The sequence below is a fragment of the Melanotaenia boesemani genome, chromosome 17 (assembly GCF_017639745.1).
Source record: "Melanotaenia boesemani isolate fMelBoe1 chromosome 17, fMelBoe1.pri, whole genome shotgun sequence".
Classification (NCBI taxonomy): Eukaryota; Metazoa; Chordata; class Actinopteri; order Atheriniformes; family Melanotaeniidae; genus Melanotaenia; species Melanotaenia boesemani.
Genome location: NC_055698.1, coordinates 18,815,673 through 18,840,930, shown reverse-complemented (window position 1 = coordinate 18,840,930; position 25,258 = coordinate 18,815,673). Strand labels below are relative to the sequence as shown.

Sequence of the window (25,258 nt, the reverse complement as noted above, 5' to 3'; positions counted from 1 at the left end):
TAATCTTACTTTAAGAATTAACACAGTTATGACAAAATGCTGAATTATGCTCCAATCAGATTTTAGCATAATTGACTAAAATGGTATTTCTGCTACTTTCCTCAGCAAGCAGCAGACGTGAGCCAGGATGCTGGATGCACTCAAAGCAGGTGTTTCCACACAGGTGTGTGGTTTGTGTCTAAATTAAGTTGATTACGTTAAGTGGTTAATTAAACAATCAATTATCCCATCATCCCCTTCCGTATGCCATTACGGTCATCACTCTGCACTCGGCCTCTGTCCAAATCCTGCACTTGGCTTCCAGTGATGCATCTGTCTTTGTGACGGACGGACGGGTAGATTAAATAATGAATTGAAGAGAGAATTATTAAAGTCTGTGAGTATGAGGGAGAAGTGATGCACTAAAGAGATAGCTGCATGAATATATTGATAGACAAAATATTTGAATCCTTATTATTTAAAGACAAGATTGAAATATTTAGTGTTCTCATCAGTGGGGAGATGTAACCTTTACTTTCATTTGATGCTGCTCTTTGACATTTTTCAGTTTATTAAAATGCCACCAGCTCCGATGACATCATTTACACTGGCTCTCCTATCAATCCAACTCCCCTCCTTCAAATTTTTATTTTTCTCTTCATGGTTTGATTGTGAAGCCAGAAAAGAAAAATACAACAAAGGAAAAAAGAAGAGTCTTTAAAATTAGCCAAACTTTGTTTGGCATGATAATAGTAAATTCAGCCACCTCCCGCTGATAAACTGTGAGTTATGAGTCTACCTCGTGTTTGTCAGATGCTGCCAGCTGACTGAATTTCAAACACTGAGCGGTCAAAAGCTATTTTCATCTGAAGTGCAGATGGCTTTTATTCAAGGAAGTAATTTTTAGACATCCCCTCTCTTATTCTCTCCACTTTTATGTTATCTTTTTCTTCAAACACAAGCATGCACACTCTCTAGCACATGTATAACACCTCCCCTCCTTTCCTCCCCTTCCTTTCTGTATCACCTCTGTGGATATAGTAGTCATGCAGACAGCTAATGTCAAAGTACCAATTACACAGTCAGTCACTTTTTATCCTCTCCCTCTCACTTGTTCTCTGTCTTACACACTCACAACCACCCAATAACACGAGAGCACACACAGTTACACACAGTGTCAGGCACCAACCCGTGTTACAGTATGGTAATTACTTGTAGATCTTTTGGTTTGCACAACAGCACAAGCAAAGAATAGAACTTTTTCTTTCCATACATGTAGCTCCAACAGTGTGTTTCTTTTGAAAAAAACAAAAATATATATTTTAAGCTTCTTATGATGTCTTTAAGTTTGTTCTCTCTCTCACACACATACTATCATTCTTTCCTTGCTCTCGCCTTCTTTAATACCGTTATTGGAACCATCAGCCAGAGTGGTGGCATTTACTGGCCCTGATGCACCTAGACAGAGACACGCAAACACTCATACACTCACATACACACAATGTCTATCCGGGCCGGCTGCCCACTGCATGCTAAGCTAATGAGATTGGCATAGCGCCACATGACCAATACCGGCAGCAACCTTCCTTTTATTCTCTCCCCAGTGCGCACACACACACTTACACATACAGACATGAAAAATTCACATTTTGAGACGGTGAAATAGACGCAGAGACATGGATCATCAACCAAGAAGAGAAATTCAACCAGGTGCATAAAAGTTATGCCTCAAAACACATTTCCTCGGTTTAATGAAAAAAAAAAAAATAACGAGATGAGGAGTTTTAGCTAGAAGAAAGACATTTAAGAATGATGGATGAAAATTATAAATTTAAAAGAGAATTCATTTTCCATAAATCACTGTTTTAACAGACATTTTCAAACCAGTTGTTCCTTCTATTTTACAGTTAAATGGTATGAAACAGAACATATCAAATACTGAAATACAATTGGTATAAAAAAAAAAAAAAAAAAGCAGCAGGATTGAGTTAAAAAAGTAAAAAAAAAAAATAAATAAAAAAAAATGTGTTGTGAAATCATTGTTTTAGCCCTGAACTGCATCATAAAATTGCTGCCAGTAAATAAAATTTCTGTGTGTTGGAGTTAAACAAACTCGATCCAGAGATTAAGTGGAAAATGGTCCTGCGGTCTTATGAATATGTATGTTGTCTGTTGTTTAGTGGTAATGTTTAGGCTGTAATTTTATAAGAAGTTATAGTGTGAAAACATTTTAATTTCAAAACTACATCCACTTGCTTCCTCAGTTTCCAAACTGAGTCTAGTTGAAGAGAAAGGTGATGTAACATAGTTCCAGTTCTTATGGGTCACTGCTGTCATCAAAATGAACATATTAAAAGAAAAAGAACACAACTGTGACATTAATATAATATTAATATTTTTGTGTTTGTACTAATGAATAATATAATTAAAAGGATTTGGAAATCAGTGAAGTCTTTCTTTTTTCTTTAAATCTTTTACACAACATTCTGTTTTTTTAGAAACAGAATTATTAGAGAACTTTAAATGTGGTACATTTATTAGAAAACATTCATGCTCATCATTTTTATTCTTTATATTAATTTCCCAAATACAATCTTTTCCCAGCTAGTGTGCAATATTCTGCATACTTCTTCTGTTCACATGCTGATACTTCCAAAAAAGAAAACGTCACTGCACATCTACCAAAGGTAATCGATATGCATTGCTTTCAAAACATCTTTAAAGGCTGTTTAAAAATGCAATGAGACAAACAGCATTATGCAGCAAAACTCTGTCTGACATGTCCATGCTTACAACTTGAAAAGAGCACTCAGAGATGTCAGAGTGAATTTAGCCATGGATGCAACACAGTGTCATTGTTAGAACGTATATATATATATATATATATAAATATATATATATATAAATATATATATATATATATATAAATATACTTAAAATTTTCATGGTGGAGGGCAGCTAAAACTAATAAAATTTAATGCAGAATAATGTGCTTGTCATGGATCCACAGTCCACTATATATGTAAAAAAGAAATGCTGTGATTTTTAGAGAAATACTGAAAACATTTATTTGCTCTCTTAATTTCGTGAGGCACACACGAGCTATGGACTTTTCAATAGTGAGTATTGGGAATTGCTGATAAACAAATTCCCATTTATATGAATGTGTAATAAAAATAAACATTGATATTGGTTTAGATTATATTACAGTGTCCCCCATGTCTTTGCAAATGTTACTGAGTATGCCAACCCGTTCAATTTTACTGGTTCTGTCTGCAATAATGTCGTCAACTTTTGGAACTGTTTAATTCTCTAGATTGAAGTGATCAGCTCTACTTGAGGTCTGACAAGAATAAAGTTAAAGGCTTAAAGGGAATCTTAAGGGAATTGCCTCTCTTCATCCAGACCACTAATGCCTTTAGCTTGGATATCCCTTCAAGTCATTCATCACTTAGAGAAAATATCAAAAGTAAATTCAAACCAAATAAAATAAATGTTTAAAAAAATGTTTAAAACAGAGTGAAACAATATAGGGAAGTATTGCTCAGTCTATACGTGGAGGCAGGTAATAATGTCCACTTTTTAAAAACTTCTTCAACATTACCGCTTCATGATGACATTACCTCTTCATAACATGACAATACTGAATTGAATACGGTGATCATATGTCACATAGAAATGAATACTTGAAATTGCAAATCAGTATCAATCCTCTTCATCTCTTCTTGTAATGTGTTAATTACTCTTCTTGAGTTATTGTTGACTTGGCATTAAAAGGCAAACGCCTGTGACCCTTGAAAGCACATTTCTTGAACCAACACTGGTCTGTCATCTTTCCTTATGCTCTGATGTTTTAATGAACTGAACTTAGACAAGCCACATACAGACGGTTCACTAGCCGTATGTCCTATTTTTTATAGGAAAAAAAGAACATGTTGAGGTTAATAGGGGCTGTGAAAATAGACTAAAAGGATCTAGTGAATGTACACATTTATACAGCTGTGTAAGGTTTGCTCCTTTATATACCCTGATGTTGTGCTGTCCACTTCAGTGGTTCAAAATCAAACAGTCAATTTCTATGTTCTGTGTTAACCTCTTTAAATTCTCTAACATTTACCCTCCTTCTTTTGCTCCCAGCTTCCTTAGTAATACTTTGTTTTTCTGTCATGTAATCTTCCTGGTATACCACACAGTAAGCTCTCCTCTCCTTTATTTGTCTCTTCTCTGTCCTAATTGTCCCACTTTTTTTTTCCTTTCTCCAACTTTTCCTGTATTTATTTCCTCAGTCTTTACATCCTTTCCCATTTTGACAGCCCAACCTTCTGCCTGTTGCTACGGTTACAAAAAAGAGAGGGCGGTGGGGAGGAAAACAATCAAGGAAACTAGGAGGAAGACATAGAAGAGCCTTTAAGAGGGTTGAGAAACATTGTGTGTGTTTGTGTTTGTCAAAAAAAGAAGAAAGAGATGGTAGTTAGTGAATTGATGTCACACTGCGGGGCTTATTCACTTTGTTTAGATTAAACAATCATGACAGTTAAAGGAACAAACTCCAACTTTACTGGAATAAAGAACTGAGCCATAAAGTTTAGTTTAAAAAGAAATAAATACAGACTGTTGACATGAAGAAACCTTGATCCTTCTACTAAAATTTCAATATTTTGCAACAATAATAAAGAAGAAAGCTTGCAACAATAAAATTACTGCAATCTATTACGATTCAAAAGAAGATTTTATCAGGATTACTGTATTTTTTAGGAAATTAAGACCAATCTACTGTGAGTGTTGAACTGGATATAGACTACGAGGTATGGGCGCCTGGCCCCTGATGCTGCAGTGCAAACTATTATCATTAAATCTCTTGAGTCCCCAGCATTTAATGAAAGGTCATCACTAAATCCCTGGGATATTATACTTCATAGCAAAGATACAATATCATCACTTTCTCTGTTCCTCAGATGTGTTTGGTCCCACTGACTTATATTGAGTTCAACTTTGACATTGCAAGTGTTGCTTTGTTTTATGTATTTGTATTCACTCTGGAGGCTCTCAGGTAAAACATAATTTCCCCACAGAGATCAATACTGCCAAAGAATTTGTAATGAGCTTCCCAAGGCAAAGGTTCCTACTGTTTGATCCAGGCAGGCAAACGGTTCATGTTTTGTCATTGTGTTCCACTCATTAACCATATCACTTTCATAATTCAAGCCCAGCTGTTGACAGGATTCATTTTTTGAATTAATCATTGCCCGGAAAACAATCAATCCTCAGTCTAGACTGCATGTGATCAATTGTAGCTGCTGCAAGCTACATTACTATTGTATGTATGGAAGTCAAACAGCAGGCTCTACCAATTAGAACTGGTTGTACTGGTTGAAAGCTTGAATTCAGTTGTCTCTTTGTTATCCAGAAAAGTGATATGTGCGCAAAAAATGTTTAGGATTATTATGTTAGAGGCAAAAATGAAGTGAGGATCTGAATTTATGCCTCAGAAAACATACTGCCCTGAAAGTCATGACAGACGGAAGAGCTTTAAAAAAAAAATATATATATCTTATATGCTTTATTAGTTGGCATAAAATAAATAACGATTAAAAAAAGAAACGATTTGATGAAAGCAAAGCACACTGGGGTTGTCAGAATACTTAAAGTACAATATTTTATTTATATTTTTATAACGCTAATCTTAGAAGAGCGAAAATGCCCCATTTATTTGAGTGTGTGTGTGTTTGTGTGTGTGCGTGCATACAGCATTGCATTCCTGCCAGAATAACTTTCAGAGATTTGGAAACCTTCAGTCTTCTTTTTCAAGCTTTCAGATCTTTTCCAGGTTTGAGCTAGAGCAGCAACTCTGAAATCTGAGGGAAAAAAAATAAAAAAAAACAAAACAAAAAAAAAACAAAACATGAAGCCTTGTTGTGCCCTAATTATGCTTTTCAGTTCCCAAGAAATATTTTTTAGAAGCAGATCCAAATATGAGAGGATAATGGAAGCGTCTACCCCACATGGCAGGGCTAAAAGGAAGCTGAAGATTATAAGTAACCTTTTTTCCTCTGAATAAGCGAGACTGCTGTACGTGGCATTGATGCATTTACAGTTACAGCTTTCTTGTTCACTACTGACCTGTCCTTGAGCAAAACACGGAATACCTTTTCAGAGCTACTGACTTATAATCCTTATATAACATATGATTATAGCTCTGAATGCCTTATTCCCCTCCTGAACCAGTCTAAAACGTGATTGGTCAAAGGTTGTAGATGGATTATGGCTGCCATTGGGTGAAGTGGCACGCTGCTTCTTATCATTGCTCCAGACATTCATTGTTGCTATTTGGGTATAAAGCGTCTATTTTGTAAAGTGTGATATGCAGCTCTGTCTTTCTCATGTGATGACACGTCCTCAAACTATTACCAATTCCTTTTCTTTTAGCTCTAATTTTTGGTGATTCTTTTTAGGATTTCCACTTCGATTGATCTCAGCCATTTAAATTTCTATCAAGCAAATATATATATAAAAAATTTTATCTTGATTATGTAGATTACAGTGAAGATTCGCTTTGATCACAGCTTTTTTTGCTGTGGAAAAGTAAGGATTAGCAAGTGGGAGAAGATGTATAAAAGTGGAAAACAGTGTGGAAAACAGGATGAGTGTGGAATGAATGATCTTTTCTATGAAGGCCTGTGGATTAGTGGATGCGGAAATGTACAAACACAAATAGAGATGCTGAACACTGACGTCTTCACGTATTAAAACTTGACATACATCTGTACATTTTGCACTGTGAACTAATGTGACATTTTCACATTCAGTCATGAGATCAAAATGAAACGTTAGATATTCAAATTTGTTAAGATGGCTTCCTTCACAAGCAAAAACATGATTAAATAAAGAAATATTAATAAAAAAAAAGAGCAACCTACTTCAAAAAAAAAAAGAAAAGAAAAAAGTCCTAAGATGCTACGCTGGTAATGATAGTGATTTTACTGCCATATGGAAAGAAGTCATAGCTGAAAAGTCCTAAAGGTAGGAAGAGTAGATTTTATATGGTTAGTCTAAATAGAAAACATCTTATGGCCCTTGCAGATGTGTTTAATAGCACCTGCTTGGGGAGATTGCGTGAGACTCTGTGGATTTGATGGAATTTGTTGCTGTAAAAAGTATGTGTGCTCAGCAAGTATGGGATGAAGGCAAAGTCCTGTGGGTGCCATAGTTTAGTTCGGTGATACTTTTCCATATCTGCCTCTCAAATACTTGCTTTAGCACTTCCATCTATGCATTAAATATTTGATCTCAGCACTATCCACTGTCTTATCTTACAGTGACAATGGCAGGATTAGTATTTTCTCAGAATGCATAAGATTTCAAGTATACTTGAACCACTTTAATACTGAGTTAAAGGATGCAGCTAGCCTCTTTAATACTTTGAAAAAGGGGGCAAAATGTTCTTCCATCTCTTTAATGCATGACTAAAAGTTCAAATGTTTGAAAAGGCCATGTCATAGATGCATTATCGCTTTTTTTTTTTTTTTTAATTATCCTGAAGTAGCACTTAATGTCAATGGTAGCACAAATATTACTTGAGAAGATAACTCCCTTGAAAACAGCAGACCTTCCCCCCCAACTTGTTTTCATAAAAGTTCTTTGTTCAGAGTGCTTGCAGTTCTCTGATATCCGCTTTCCAGTATTGAAATACTAAGATAATAGATTGTGACCATAGGTCATCTGTAGCAGCTGACACCATGAAAAAACCTGCTTTACTCATCATTGTTGTAGCGTTAACACATTAAATACAAAATAAAAACTGGGCATAGCTTATCTCATTAGTTCTCATTTGAAGGACCTTCGGACACAAAAGGCAACCACTGACCATGACCAGTTATAATAATATGATATATTTATTAACTATTCTATGAACAACTTAAGATAAAATGTGAACATTGAAAGCATACATGTGTAAATATGATGTTCAATGTTCAAAGTTTGTGTTGTGAAGAAGTGTAAAAGTCCAGGAAAATGAAGCATGAATTAATTAAACTATGGTGTTAATTAATTTATGTTCAAGAGAATAAAAGAAAGCATTTCTAAATCCGACCACGAAATTTAATGGATTCTTTGAGGGGTAGGGCTAGATGAATATAAGAAGATTAAATCACCAATCATTTGCGACACCAATCATGCTCATAGAAAACTCATGAGAGGGGATTTGTCCTCCTCAGAGGATTCCATTTTGACTGAGGTGACACTCAGGCCCAGTTTGGTTGGACTGTTCCGGTATCCAAAGGAAGCAAAGTTTGGGTCGACAGGTGCCCATGACGCTGCCGATCTCCTGGAAGTTTATCTGTAACTCTATGCAGACCTTCAGTTCATAACATCTGCAGTGTCTGCAGTGGTTCCTCCCGTTGTTTCCTGTCTCACCCAGAGATACAGCTCAGGACTGGTGTCACAAGAAGGAAAATATCAAAAATGCCAGCAATTACTTACAAGAGTATTTGCCGGTATTTAAAAGTAAAAAAAAAGGACTTTAGCTGCAAGGACTGGAAAAATTAAAAGAATTCTTGGGAGTTTTTCTGATTACAAAAATAGCTGTTAACTATTAACAACTTGCGCCAGATAGTTACTGTAAATTCCAGTAATGGGGAGTGCAGGCATTTTACTGAACTTGTTGCAAAATAATAAACATGAACAGTGGAGGCTAAACTTGATAAAAAAAAAAAACAAAAAAAACAACGAAGACGAAGATGGATTTTTATTTTCTTTTTAAAAAGCTCTTCTGTCTGTCATATTAAAAGAAAGGTCTGATTAAAAAAAATAACATTATATAACATTTATAAGAAAATGAAACACCTTCAGTGTTATAAAGCACATTTGAAATGATAGCTGAGACCATTTTTTGTAAGAAAATAAGAACAGGGCTGCAGGTTCTGGCAAACATCACTGTCAACCCACATGGGGGAGAAAACCTGACATGAGGATGTCCTTTTAGGTGTGTGTCTCTTCTTTCTGAGCCTTTTGTCCCAGTAGGATTTGCTACAATTGTACTTGGGTTGCATAACCATGGATTTTACAAATATATCCTTGAAACAGCCATTTTTAACATGTGTCACTGAATGTAATTCCTGTGATGGAGTCATAGTGGTGTTGAGATTAAACTAATAAATGAATGGTTTCTACTCTTAGATTCAATAAGATGCTTCAGCCAGTAAAACAGATGCACAGAATTCACAAAAACAAGGGCAAGCATTTCTACACTTTGTGCCTCTGCATCATTAATCACCATGCACAGGGATAAAATAAACACAGGACTGGTTTTAGGCCTGTTTCTCTTGACTTAAATTTTGCTCACATTTGCCCTTTATGTCACTTATCATCAGACAGCTAAGTTTAATAAAAACGGTAAGATAAACAGAGCATTATTAGGTTAATTAAGTTAGTGCCATACCCACAATAACTGCACTGATTTGACTGCTGTGTGTATTTAGGGCTTTGTGTCACTATAGACAACTTTGGTACTGAAGTGTTTCATTGATCCATACTGGCAGAAAGAGGAGCTGCATGGCTTCTAATCTGGGAACTGTGAAAATGTCAACTGAGGTATGTGTGTGCATACAAAGAATAGCTGGTTTCTACATGATCAGTCAAGTAGATTTTAGCCTTTGTTTTAAAGCTACTGATTATCTTTCCTAAAACGGCAGGGTTAGACTTTTTTTTCTTTTTTTGGAATACTGTTATTGATTTCCTTGAATAGGTCCTCATGTCTTGTGGCATTACAACCCAACTGTACAGTTTTAATTTGGTTTGTTTGTCCTCAAGACAATATTAGGACATGCTCTAAAATTCTACTAGCCCACATGACAAAGATAAAATATTCCTAGTTAAATCAATGCAAATGATATGACAGTGACAGGATGTGAAGCGTTAAGGACATATCAATTCAATACCATCCTTTCTGTGGAATTCAACTTCTGGGATTTAAAATGTGTACCAGAATAATTAAATTAATTTATAAATCAAGAAGCTAGTGATTGACAGCAGCAGAGGAACTGAGCTGTCACCTTCAGCAGTCCCTAGCGATGTTTAGGAGCAGAAATTCACCCTGCTGGTAAACATTCTTGACTTGAATTTGACTCTTGCAGCCATGGACAACCAATGAAGTTCACTAAGTTATAAAATGGCACGTGTACTTTCTTGCTTGATTAAATACCAGATCTGCTACCATGTTCCCGACCATATGTAGGGGTTTCACTTGCATGTTGGGAGATCTACTGCAATAATTAAGGTGAGAGATAACCATGACCTGTGTCAAGGATAGGAGTTGTATACTAAGCCAAATATTACATATTTTATTTGTTTTAAAGTGCAAAATGACACAACCAAAATACAGATGAGTAGGTGGGGACAGCTCCAGTTTATGGCAACCTTTGTTGGATATATACAGTAGTTACAGAGGTGATTGGTATGCTGATATGTAGCTGGATGGAATGATTGGCTGGAATGGTCAATAGCTCTGTCCAAATAATGTTTTAGCTTAAGGTTGCATTCCTTTATCCATATGAGCGAGAACAGCTGAAACCATCATAGGGAATGATGAGAGAATGACGAGTAAAGCTGAATATCATCTGCACAGCAGTGATAAGAAGCCGTTTGCGCTAATAACCAGCACCCAAGAGGTGGTTTATATTTGTTACAAACCCCCATCTCACTAGGGAAAAGGGGTTGTGAACACTGAACCAAAAACAAATTCTTAATTAAAAGTGTTTATTTAAGGGTGATTTATCAGTGACAACAAGGCGGAATATAAAGTGCATTAACAGAAAACAAGGTCTCAATGAAACCCAGAGGTTCTACAAGCCAAACACAAAAAAGTGAAGGAATAAACAAAACAAGTCATGGGGGCTGACAACTAACTCCACTTTATCTACAAATAACCAAAGAAACACAGGTTCTCAAAAGTTCAAATGTGCAAAAGTTTACAAAAGATCCACAAACCTCCTGAATACACAAAGTTCTACATTACAGTAATTTAGGAGACGCTTTTGTCCAAAACAGCTTATAGTGATTTGGTAATACCATTAAGGTTCTTGCCAAAGGACCCAACTGGAAGGTGTTAATAATCATCCCCTGGAGGTATCGATCTCTGGTCTCCTGCATGGGAGACAGATACTCTACCAACTGAGCAAACCAGCTGCACAACAATGACAAGGTCTACAGAGTAGACACTCAAACCCAAAGTTTGGCAAACTGCTGAAACCACACAGCTGCCCTGAATCATTGTCAGCCTGCTCCTTAGTGCTGATGAGCCAGGATCAGGTAGAGAGGATGAGCAAGGAGCCAGTCCTGTTTAGGGGGTGTCACAGTCAGTCAATTGCAGGCAAGGACTAGCATAGCAGGGTACAGGGGTGGATCCAGACAGCTTTCCAATTGTCTAAGTGGGATGACACAGTCAGTTTAACATATCCAGATGCCATGGGCCGTAAGAATATCGCAAAAAGAAGGAGTCCCAGTACTGAGCCTTGGGACACAATGGTGCAAAGAATGTCTAGGCTGTGGATGGTGTTTTTCCCATGATACTCTGAAATAATCAACAGTGAAATATGATTGAAAACCAAGAGTGTGCCATTCCTGGGATCTCCTTCTTAGACCATGCACATGGTAGGCTGCCATAATTTACTGTCAAAAGCTGCAGAGGCATTAATAAGATGAAAACCAAGGACTGTGTTTCAGCTCTTGCTGCCTTTTGAGTTTCTCTTACAGAAAGCAGGGTAATCTCAGTGGAGTGGCCACTCTTGAAGCTAGGGGTCCTCATTTTGACAAGAGGTGTTAGCTAAATATTGATGTGAAGAAGCCCTGCAGTGATTTGTAATACACTTTTACTGTCCAAATGATGTTGAAATACTTATCTCATTTAAGCAGATTTTACCCCTTTTGATTCACTGACCAGGAAACAGTCACTTAACATTTAACTAGCTTTTTTGACTAATTTCATATGTAATTACATTATTAAAACATGTTGGATTCACTGTAACCTGAGATGATTTTTAAGGTGTTTGTCTGCAAGATAAGAATAGCTTCAGTTCAGTTTTATTTTTTTCTATCATAAAATTAAGACACAGTGGTGAAAATGATTGCTGTGTTGACTGATGAAAGAATTTCAAGATGAAACACATTATTTTGATATCTAAATAGTTACAATCTTTTTGTCTAGAATCATTTGATTGACTCAGTGGTTATTTATCTGTTAATTGAAACTCATCCACTTAACAAATGCTTTGTTTCACAAAAATATAATGGGAAAGCAAAGCAAATGTGCATGTGTGCATCTCTATAAAGGTGAGAGAAACTCTGAGGATTTGTGGTACACCATAGGAGAACACGACAAAAAGAAAACAAGTCACAATGCAAAAGGACAAAATGAGGCTGCAGATCTCATTGTTGTTGTCTCAGAAAAGAAAAAAACAAACAACAACAGTTTCTAAATGTACAGATTTAAACTGATCTAGCATGACATTAAACCTTTTGCCTGATGTTGTGTAGCTTTGCTCTAAAGCTGCCAGATTCAAAACATCCTCACACCAAACTGGTCACATACTGGTGTTGTGAAGTTAATCATAACCAGACTGACCCTTGCTTTAGGGGACCTATCCCAAGGTGTCCATTGTAATCCCAGTTTATCAGCTTTTAAATAAGGTCCGCAAAGTGTTATAACTGCTATTTCAAGTGTTACAAGACACATGTGGTTCACAAAAATCTGAAACAACGGGGGTGGGGGGGTGACACTAGAAATAAAAAGATCAAGGAACACTTCATTGTTTTATATCATGTTCTACCATGAAACCCATTTCCACAGCTGGCCCACTTTGCTGTGAATTTTAAAGAGTTGCAGGCACTGCAGGAAGCTCTATCATAAATTCATGATCTGATATGCTACGATTGCAAATTACATGAAACACACCAGAAATAAAAAGAAAAAAAAAAAACTTTCATTGTTGAAAAGCGCAAAACTAATCAAATTCTAAACAACGCCACACAGAAACAAAACTAAAGGTTGCACTGCTGCGGTGTTAGAGCTACGACAGACACTGTAGTATTAATCATATTTGTAATGTTTCTATGAGTTGACAACCTGCCTGCCTGAAATTCAACGAGCAATTCTAAAGGATTTCTTCTTCTGTTTATTTATCTTCTGTATTGAAACAAATAACACTGCAATCCTTCAGCTGTATTTGTTAATGGGAAATGTATTTGTAAAATTTCTTTGACTATCTTAGACATAGTTCATCTGCTGTTATGCTTTCATCAGTGAATAAAATATGATTAATATACATTTATAGCAGGTATAGCAGAAAATAAAAAATCTGTTAATATTTGCTAATAAATCAGTGGAACTGAGAGATTTGTTCCACTGATTTATTTCCACTGACAAAACTCAAAAAAAGGACCATAAAATTTTGTATTACATCACCTTTCTTTACTAAGTAGAGGGAAAGGACAAACAATAATGAAGGCAGGAAAAAGACCAAAATGCCATGACAGTACTTAAAAATACAATAAAGAAAGAATGACAGCAAGGAGTCAGGAGACACATGGAGAAGATTACTGTCAGTTAAAACAGTTGGGTAGATTTAGGTCTATGTTTCTACGACAACAGATTTACAGCAACTTACCTGTATGAAAAAGAGGCACGGGGAAAAGGGCTTTATTGCACTGAGTGTGTGTTTGTGTTGGAACTCATTACTCACATTGGAAATGATGCCACTCAGCAGACACAAGTCAATAGTAACCCTCTAAGACAGCAGCTGTCTCCTGGTCTCATTAATCCTTTATGCTGCTTGGTAAGTGCCAATCAGTAAAGGTTTTGCACATGCACTGTTTTCTTTATGCCTGCATGTCAATATATGCATGGAAGATGTCTCAGGAGCTGCACTGAAGATGATGAGCTGATGGATGTAATCAATAGTAACGCTCTAGATACAGCAATAATACTTTTATTGCTTATTTTACTCATTCTAACTTATTCTTATTCTACGACTTTCCAAAAATCATCTCTTCTTGTCAAAATGATTAAGTTTCACGATTTAAATATGCTGTTTTTCTTCCTCATTGCCTTATTTCCCAAATACACAATCTTACATACCAAAGAAGTCCTCTGCTTAGCATTCTTTGCCTGCTGCCAGTGTCCTAGTTTTCGAAAGTTGATTTTATTTAATTTATTAGTGTTATTATTTCCATTGCCTTTTTCCTAAATTCATACCCCTCCACTCCCATCTTCTGCACCCTGTTGTGGTCCTGTGATGCCAGAGATTATTTAAGGTAATTTGTGTTCTAAAATATTACGAGTTCCTATAATTGCAGAGATTGCCAATATTTTAACTTACTGTTTGCTGTAAAGACAAGAATAGTAAAAATATAATGAAGACTTAAATAATGAAATAAAAGAAGTAAAGGTTTCCAAATGGTTTGTCCTTAATGGTCTTTGTTTCTTGTTGATAAATGAACATAATGACATTTCCAGGTTGTGTATTAATGCAGCTGGTGTTTTAGTTATTGCAACTTGCAGCTGTATCATCAAAAATTGATGGAAAATGGGAATCAGGTACATTAAAAAGTGATGCTGGGGTCTAGCAAAAAGTTTACCTGTGCAAATAACAAAAAAGTTAGTTTTCACTGGAACCCCGTGTTTATACGCATGAAAAACAAGTATGCAGAACTCATGTTAACCTATGTTTAGAGAGATTTTCAGGCTCATGCCATGGCTCTTCTAAACCATGGTTACAGGGCTTCTTTTAACTGAAAGATACAAATGAGAAGCAAATGACACTGATATGATTAGACTTTCTGAAAACGTACAACTATGGTGTTAAAGAAAATATTCAGTGTCTTGTATCTAGTTTTCTTTTAGACAGAAACGTAAAGACATAAAAATGGAATTCATTTGAAGAATTAGTCTTCACACACAATCTTGTCATGAACACAGGCTTACTTGGAAGCCAGCAGTAACACTAGCTAAACAAATGAGAAACAGTTTATGTGAAAACATTACTAATAGGATGTAGTGAATTAATAGTAATCAATGATTTAGTGCAAAAAATCTAGCTGAAGAACTGTGGAGTTTTTGTACTGAGTAATGTAGGGAAACTGGCAATAACTTTAAGTAAGGAAAGATGAAAAAGTGGGAGCAACAACCACAGAAAAACCACACTTCTTTTATCACAGAGGATTCAATAAAAAAAAAAAAATCATCACATTGCCATGTCAGGGAGCTTTGATCAGTTTTCTATTAGGAACATATCAGAAACATACGTCATCAAATGTTCAAAAGAACACTAAATAAACAATTAGGTGAACATGTGTGCTCTATCTTTATAAAGCTAATGGGATTTAAAATGAAAATGCATTAAGGGGAAACAGCATTAAGGTGAATGTAACAATAAGTGGGATGGTGTGGGATTATTTATTGTACCTCCACATAATTTTATAGAAGGGTGTAAAAGCCCTTCAGAATTCTAAATGGTCTCAGTAAATCTGTGTTTCTACAAGTCACCAGCAGTGTGGAATACTGATGGTTTCCATTTAATTTGAAAACATTTGTGCTCTACAGAAAGCTCACGTCTTGTCTAGTCTGGGTCAGATATAAAAGATATATCCCCGATTTAAAGTAGGCTGTGTGTTAACCATAACAATTTTGAGTTATTGTAAAGGCTTTTTAAATTGCTCTGGTGGTGGTCATTGAAAGGGGGGGTTAGCAGATTATAGTGTATAACAAACAAAAGTCTCTTTCTGTTTTCATCTTTTGCATAACAACTGTTTAATGGCTTTACTACAACAAAGGAAGTGGTGCAACTATTTGTTGTGCTTTTAAACTACATAAGTAAGTAAATAAGTGCCATTACTCATATTTTAGAACAAAAAGATTACTGGCAGTGTTTATGTCAACTACTTTCAAAGGTGCATCGCATTTACTTTGTTGAAGGCTAAGGTTGCATTCACACCAGGATAGTCTGTATGACTGGGGCGTCAGTTCAGTTGGGGTTTGCAATGTTCTTCTGGCCCGAGTTTGCTTTCACACTGCACATATTCAAACAAACCAGACCTGGTAAATAAGGTATTCCCCTCCACACCAGAGGCGGCACTGCATCAAAAATTACTGAATGACAAGACAAGACATACACAATGAAGAAAAAAATTTGTGACTGCAAGACAACAGCTACATCAACTCCTAGCGGTCCTGGATTGATCATATTTTTATTAGAACTTTTACCGTGTTCTTCCATATCTGACTGCGAGCCATGACAGAACCATTGTATCAAGCATGTGGATGCATTGTTTACCCACAATGCCATGCACTGAATCCACAATGCATTTTGCTTTGTAGTCTTCTTCCTGGATTTAGTTCACCTGAAGCAGACTGAGACCCATGTTTATAAGCGGACCAGAGTTTATTTCTTTGATCCAAATTGGAGTTTGTATGTGCATTCACACCTCCCCAAACAGGTTTGAATCAGAAGCCTGTGTGAATACGTCACTTAAACTCACAACTCTCCTGCAGAGCTCAGTGGTTAATCCTAGCAACCACTCAGCTCTTCCTCCACTCTCCAGTAATTATCTACATCACTGCCCTGACACTACAAGCTTTCACTGAACTCACATCACACCCAATAATTCCCACTTTGGCAACATAAGACTCATGGGACTGCAGAATTTATCAACTTCAAACAGGCAAGGAAGCAGGACAGAAAAAAGCTTTTCTGCATCAGATGGAGACTTGAACCTACTGATTTAATTTTTTTTAATTGTCCTGCTACCTTCTGTTGTTTTGAATAGCTGTAAGTAGAGTTTTACATGATAAATAATGAATGGTTAATCAGAGTCAAAGAAACAAGAGATTCAACACAGTTCAAATAAAATTCCCTCATGTGTTTTGGTATATGTTCACATCCCCATAATTCAAACACACCTGCCGGTATGAACAGCTCCCCCACAGAGATGCTATCTTGTTTTCTTTGCTAAGCCTCACATTACCTTGTAGAATTTTCATGTTTTTTACAATAGTGAAGTTTGATTGCAGTGTCTGTTGTAATTTAATGTTCGCCTGTGTTTTGGTTGATGTTGCTCTAGTGGGAAGGCAGTAAAACCTTCTTTGTATGCTTTTATCAAATTCTAACAACTCTGTGTTTCAAGACAAGACACATTTATTTAAATAACATCTAAAGCCACTGAAATGGTATTTTGCAATGAATTTAGAAATGCAAGCTTGAAATAAATCCCCTTATAACTTTATTAATACAAAGTAATAATTTTAAATATAGTAATAGGTCCTTACAAGAAGAAATTCCTAAAGAAATAAACCGGTGAGTAAAATCCCACCCTATATAAATATTTAAACTTTAATCTAGGCTGTTTTCACCCGAGAGCCTAGAGAATTACGTCCATTCCCACATACAGTTGTACGCAGGAGATTCCCGGTATGAGATGTGCTCTCTGGAGTGACACCTGGGTGGAGCTTAGCAAAGATAGGAAATGGAACCAAAAAAGGTACTTTGAAAATCCCAGTGTCTTGTCAAAGATGAAGCTCCCTAATTACAGTATTTGCACTCATTTCTGTTTGTGTTGATACTGACATTAGATACATCTGGAAATATCAAAGACCAAGTGGAAAGCATCATACGTTTTTACAAAAGTAAAATTATGAGGCAGTTATCAGCGCACTCACTGTGAATTCTCTGGGGAATTACCTGCTGTGTTTACACAAGGGCTCGTTTAGATATTTTCTCATTTAATACAAGGCAGTTTGCTGGGTAAAGTCCACACAGAGTCCTGTGCTGTGTACCGCACCTCTGTACAATAAATTTAAGATTTAAAAAATGCCTTAAAAACTTTTTATGCACAGCAGTAAATAATAGATTGATTTTCACCATTTGAAGAAGTGATGTTTCCAAATGAGTTTTACTTTCATACCAGCAAGTCAGTAGATGTATATCAGTGCTGCATGACTATTTAGAAGCCATGGTTTCCTGCTTGAAGATGCTCCACCTCCTACAGTGTCTTCACAGCATGCTTGTAGCATAGTCAATGTGTTCTTCTCTGCATCCGTCCTCATTCTTTTGGATTCCCTTAACACAAGAGTCGCTTCTGGACTTATTTTCTCAATCAGTCCCATTTGTTTACTGTTTTCTAAAAATCTTGTCTTTGTCTTTTCCTTTTATGTTTGTCCTACTGTCTCACCCTTTGTTCTCTGTCTCTCACCCCTTATCTCCATCCCATCGTCCCTCCTGCCTCTGACTGACAGTGCTATAAATTGATTTTCAGCCCGGTGTGCTCCCTCTGTCTCTCTCTAGGCATTTCCCTTATTTAGCCTCAACCACTCCAGGGTATAGTCTAGACCGCAGGCCAACTGTCAGTCATTGGCAGCATGGAGCACTCTAATTCTTGGCTGACAAGCGTTCCTGACAGCAGGAACCAATGGGACATTTCAAACATGCTTACTCTTTCTTGCTGTCTTCCTTTATTGCATTTTTGCCATTGGTATCTCTCTTTCTTCTTTAGCTTACTACCTCTGCCCCTCCACTCTTCATTCATCCACTCTTTTCCGTTTTTTATCTTTATTTGCGGTTTTTGGTTACCTTTCTCTGATCCCCACCTTCCTGGCATTTTTCCTCTCCTCCAATCTCCTATTCAAAATCACTTGAAAAGAAATAAACAGATAAAAATGTCTTCTAGTGATAACTGGATTGATACAGTGTAATTGTAATACATATACGCTGCCCATTGCACGCTGGAATGATCTGAACACTGGGTGGATGGTTTGTCCATTTGCAATGATTTAGTTGGTTGGTTTGGTCCTCTGGGACAGCAGTCCTTTAATCATAAATGAGAGTCAGTGAGACGGAGTACCCCTTTAAGCAAATCTGGTATTACTGAGTCCCTGAGAGAGATGGAGACAGGAAGAGAGAACGGGATCAGGATGAAATAAAGGCAGACAAAGAGAAAGAGGCAGACACAGACAGCAAGGCAGGGACTGAAAAGAATTTAAACCATATGTTTATCACAGAAAGACTTATGTAATGTCACTGTACTGCTGAGGATAAAAACATTTTAATATATTACAGGATATGTGCATACCACACACAAAAGTCTCCCAGGGAAACATTGCTTCCCTTCACAAGTAGGAAATGAAGATGGCCAGCAACCTTGAGGGTGCAGCAGGTCTCATTCCAATGAAGAATAGGGTAATTTAACCACTTCTTCACCTAGCAGTCAACACCATGGGGAAATGGAAATATTGATCATACAGATTTGGAAAATCTCTATGATCTGTATGATTTTCCATTTGGAAAAATGACTAATCCTGTAACTTTGTTCAGAAAGGAAAAGCTTATTTTGTAATGTATGATTAAAGATTTCCTTATCTGTGACAGCCGCAGATTTTTTATAGCATTGATCTTGATTAATAGAATTTTAGTAGCAGTGCAGTGATTTAGGTTTTTCTGTAACTATGTCTTTAAAGGCCTGAGGCATCAGTCAGCATTTGTAAGCTTTCTGGCTGAGGCAATATGCAAAATAATTAGGACAGTCTGTAGGTCAATGCAGCCTCTAGGTCTGATAAGTGAAGCCAACATGGAAGTGCCTTAAAACTCCACACTTGCTCATAGCTAGCAGGAGTTCTCCCTGCTGATTGCAAAAGAGCTCCAATTGCATGAAGTTGTACTTTTTACCTATAGCAATTACCACAGAATACCAGGAGCTTAAAAAAAGCACAGATGAGTTGTTTTATTTCCCAAATCTGGGTCTGGGGATGGTACTTTTCATTGTTTTTCTTGAGTGCCATTTGCAGCGCTTCCTTTATACTTAATAGGTGAATAGTCGTGGCTTTCAAGATTTCTTTCTTCTTTTTGGACTTCATCTACCTGTCAGTCTGCACTAAAACCTTTGAAGGAAAAATTGCTGTTACCGTTTGACCTTCTTCAAATTTTGTCATGCATTGCACTGTCATTCATAACTGGTCTAGAAACCATTATTACCTTCCGGGGGGGAAAAATAAATGATTTAACTATTAACGCATGAAGGAATAGCATTACTGACTGCGTTGGACAATGATTTTTGATAAGCACAAATTTCTCAGGTAGTTAGCTTACTTTATTATGTTTGATTGAACCATGGACAGAAGTGTCACACAGCCAGACCAATAATCAACTGCTGGTTGTCTTGCAGATATATAAAAGTGGTAAACCGTGTGTCTTTTTTAACGTCATTTTCTGAAAACACAAGCTGTGTCCACTCTTAGAGCTCCTGGAGCAGCACCCTCATTGTAAATTAGTGTGCATATGAGTGGAAGTCAGTAAAATACTGGCTACTGCAGAGCTATTTGATTGCCTCTGAAACACTTTCCCTTTGTAGTGGAGAACCCTGATGGTGGTCATTGTTTCTGGCTTTTTTGGATGGTGTAAGAAAGATTAATTGTCATTTCTATGCAAGAATTAAGACTGGAATGGGGACACAGACAGCTGTGGTCTAAAGAAATTGTTTCACTTCTGCCAGGAAAGCATTTGGAACCAAAATTTCCTAAGATATTTAATTAAAATGAATGTATTTCACTAAGAAACACAAGAAGAGACTTAATGCAGCTAAATGCTGATTGTCAAGCCCAGGAAGCCTTAGATATTTCTAAATAGCCACCAGAAAATCTGCACCAAGTTAGCCTGGCTTATGTTCTATAGACAAATACTTATTTATTTTTGTGAATAAGAGTATTTATTTTTTTTATTTCTTTCTTTTTTTTTTTTTTTTTTTACTTTTTTAAAGATTCTACCAAAAATCACGAAAATTTTCAAAGATTTGAAGCAAGCCGCTCCTTAATTCAGATATCACTATGGGGGAATTTAAAATCATAAAGTTTTAATTTGGTTTCTTTTAGAAGAAATCCCATCAGAAGAAACAATAAAACCATATTCCTTGCAAAACGTGTTTGAAGACTGCTGACATTCAATAGTAAATAATAGTCACATGTTCATTATTTTTGATTTCCATGTGATAGAAATCATTGGAAAACCTAGAAACCACACTTTAAAAATATGTAAATAACTCAAAACGTCCCTCGGGAGACTTATTTCTGACTTTCCCATACCTGGTCACATGTTTTTGAACTAGAACGAAAAGCCCCTCTAGCTGCTTAGAAAGTATGCTAACACCATGTTTTGATCGTGTCCTATTCAGAGTCAATAAAGATACATCAGATAGCAACCTTAGAAAATCTATCCATAATAAGTTGTACAGTGAAAACTTGACTGTCTTGAAAAGATGAGGGCAATGCCACTTGTTAATTTTTAAATAAAACATTAATTTTTCTTGCGTTCTATTATCTAAGACATTCAAAATGAGATTGAGCTTTGAGGAAAGAGATCAAGCTTATATATTGCATACTAGGGTTCATTAAATCCACTCAATTCACGAAGCAGATTTTCTTCTTTGTCTTTAAGCTTCTTTTATCCAGGGAGGGTTTTGCTAAGCACGCATGCTCTTTTCAAGCTAAACCCTGTTCCTCATTAGTACCAGTGCATATATTCACACCTGGGAGCTACCCAGTCCAACCACAAATCTTTTACTGTTTGCCAATTAGCATCTCTTTTTAAGTCTTCAGGGGAAAAGGCCTTGCTCTAAATGAATTCCCACCCATAATCTTTTTAGAATGAAACACACATGCCTTTGGATGGCTAAAATAAGTTTGTCACTACTTTGAGGCAGCAGTGATCTAGACGTTATGGATACCAGTGGTGACCCAGTTTTAGAGGAAAAAATGAAAAAGAAGAGAAAAGATTCTTCTTAAATCACTACTTTCCATGTTTATGATAGTTTCCAATTTTTACCAAACTTTAGCTAAAATTTTCAGCGCTTCCTCCCACCTTTTCATCTGTTGATCAGAACCGCTCTGTCCTCACTATGATAATTGTGTTAGTGTGTGTCTCAGCTGACAGGTTGAATATGGAGAGACAGGCTGTTTCTATATATGTGATCAGCTTGCAAGAGGGCAGGCCTCATCTTCACACTTGCTTGGGTGTGGGATTTGGCTTTCACAAAACAAATGGTGGAATGAGTGAAAGGTTAAAATGACCAGCATATTTAATAAACTGTTGTGACTACTTGGTAAACATGTGTTTGTATCCTTCAGAATCTGCATGTGTGTGAATGTGTCTTTCTGTATATCTGTCAAAACCTTCAGAGAAATCTGTGCTTATCCTTCTTCTTCCTTTTGACCCAGTGCTTACATTTTGTGTGTGTATGTGTGTGTGCGTAGAGGTGCTGTCAGATTTGGTCTGGTAGTTGGCATAATTAGAAGCCTCTCTTCTCCTTCTAGCCTTTCGCTTTCCTTTTCCTCTTTCGTTTTTCTCAGCTTTTCCTTTTTTTTCATATTTTTCCAGCTTTCCCTCCTACTCTCTCTTGCCTCTCTTGAGTGATGAGTTTTAAATCATCCTTTCATTCTTGCACAATGATGAATGAGGAGGGAATCTGTCCCTTTTTGTCGGTTCATTCTGCTTTCAATCTCTGTCCTTCTGACCCTGTTTTGTCTTTTATTCACTCCAATCTGTATCCAGCTTTTCAACCGATGAAGTTAATTTGTTTAAGACACCCTCAAAACTGAATGGAAACACAGCTGTTGTGGTCTTTATTGTGTTTTCCACCTGGCCTTATTTCTTTATTTTATAGGTTTTATGCTACAATAATTTAACATGCAGAAACATAAATCAATAGAACAATAAATATAAATAAGTAAATAAATCTGAATTTGTATTATTATTATTAATATTTACTTTTAAGGGAAATAATGCTTGGAAACTGTCACATATTCCTACCAACTTTTATTCTTTGTTGGTTTAAATATTTGTTGTCTTCAGTTGAACCACAGCTTTTTGAAGAAGTCATAACATTTTATTCTTGCTGGGAAACCACATTCTCCCTCCCTTTCAAAATTGGGCTAAAATGGCAGATCAGCAGGTTGTTTTCATGCCCTGCTGTGCAGTTTTAGTCTTTCAAGTGTTTGTAAAGTGTTTATGTGTGTGCACATTAGTATCCTTCCATTAGCTCTGCTCGTCCCTCCTAATTTCTCAACATCTCATCTCAGATTGGCTGTGAAAGGACGGAGATACTAGTCAGCAGCTCACACTGCCATTGGTCATTGTATCTGTCACTGTAATGTTTGTGGAATTGTCTGGGTATACAATGGCTGGTCAAACACACACAACATGCTCACACATGCATGGACACGCCGTTTTTTTTTTTTTTTTTTTGGTTGGGGTTCTGTCTTGGATAATTGGTTTGAAAAGCATCCAGCGGGATTGCCATGCTGTCCCCCATGGCCCCAGCTGCCATGGTAAATAATGAGGCTCATAAACATGAAAGGCAGAGGGTTGATCATCCTGATTTGAGCTTTGCACTCAAAGGAGATCAATTAAGGCTCAGAAGTTCAAGGACTTAAAACATAAGAGCAATTATCAATTAAAAACATTTGCCTAAAGTTAAAAAGATACACAAAGGCATGGTGCTGCTGCATCAAAATCAGGAATTCTTTTATTCAAATTCATAACATTCCTTTCCTCTTTCTTCTTCCTCTTAACTCACTCATGTAAGACTGAGCTGTTTTAATATAATAATTATTATGGCTAAGAAATACATAACAAAAGGCACATATAAAGGGGGCGGGGGGGTATATTTGTAAAGCAATCTATAACATCATTCCCTAGCTAAATAATATAGGATTAAATATTTCTAACACTGTTTTGTTCTCTGCTACAGTGTCCTTAAGCAGAATGATGCTCAATCCTCACCGGATTCAAATGCTTCTACTCTGTAGTGTGCCTCTTCTCTGCAGAGGAAGAATTAAAGAGTTTCCTCATCAGGGATCAATAAAGCATTAAAAGGAAAAAAAAAATCTTGACTCCTAGACACTACAAGGTTTTCATCTACCTGCGGAGTGTTTTATATAAAATGAATCATTAAGATCAAAGAGAGAAGATAATTGTCTTATGTGAACTGTAAAATCCAAAGAGATCAGTTACATTTACATTTTACAATTTAAGCATTTAGTAATACCATAGAGATTTAGAAAGAAAGCAGCTGCTGAAATAGCTTCGCTTCTAATTTGTCAGTAGAAACACCCCCTAAAAAGAAACACTAAGGAAGATCCAAATTGTGCAATTTGGCTACTTTATCCACATTCATAAAAACTTTGAAAAATATTACCATGTCACAATACCATGGCACAAACGATAAACCTTTAAGACTTTTTAAAATTGATTTATTCAGGAATCAGCAATCAGTGCTTCATAGCAACAACAGCTAATCACTGATGGCCATTTAAATCACTGCCAAAACACTGCAGTCTGATAGAGAAAAATAATGAAAATCATTCAGCTTTCCAGCACTTTCTTATTCTGTGGGATTTGTCTCCTCCTCCTTCCTGCCACTACATACCAAGAGCTTTAATAAAGAGCCTGCGTCTCGTTAAGATTTAGACGTATTTATCCTCTTGTGTCTTATAGAAACTGTTAAATCGAGTTTCCACTTGAATCATCTGTTATTTTCCTTTTGAATCTCTGCAGTGAATGTAGATAAACATCTCTTGCTCACTTATAAATTGCTTCAGAAGCATTGTTCAAGCTAAGCTATCGTTGCTGCTCTTTCTGACATGTCAGCAGGCTAATTGATTAGTAAATGCAAAGGAATGGGCAACTTTTTCAGAACTGGAAGACATGTTCAGTGGCAACAGAGTTTCCAGTAAGTCAGGGGACCTGGGTTCAGAGTCCCAGCTCCTGTCAGTACTGCACTAAAACAGAGCCTGCCCTTTGTCCTCACTGCGAGGGAGTGCAATGAAAAGATTATGTTGCTGGCAGCACCACAAAATATGTGAAACTGCACTGTAAGGACTTCTGACGGTCTCACCAGTTTTTACCAAAGCTACTATATATCTGTTCCATTAATATGTAATAATATACCAGCATCAAAGACCAGGATATCAAAACTAAGCTGACCTACTTTGTGTTGCTCATACTGACTTGTGGCTTGTTCCTCCAATAATTTATATATTTCTTTTCCAATTTAGTGCTCCTACCACAAAAAAAAAAGAAGAATGTTGCACCACAAGTATTGGAGAGTGCCAGTAGGTCAACAGGACTAGCTTATTACTAATGTAGTGTTCACTTGAAGAAAAACAAACAAAGTTATTGGCATGTGTTTGCCTTTGCTGATTTGCAGCTGCTACTGTGATGCCACAAACACTAAATTCAACACATAGCAC

The 25,258-nt window shown here is 36.6% G+C and overlaps 1 protein-coding gene across 1 annotated transcript in view; it reads left to right on the top strand.

Annotated features, from left to right (window-relative positions):
- LOC121657225 (CUB and sushi domain-containing protein 3-like) overlaps window positions 1-25,258 on the top strand; it is a 364,605-nt gene that overhangs the window by 62,999 nt on the left and 276,348 nt on the right. The window lies entirely within an intron of this gene.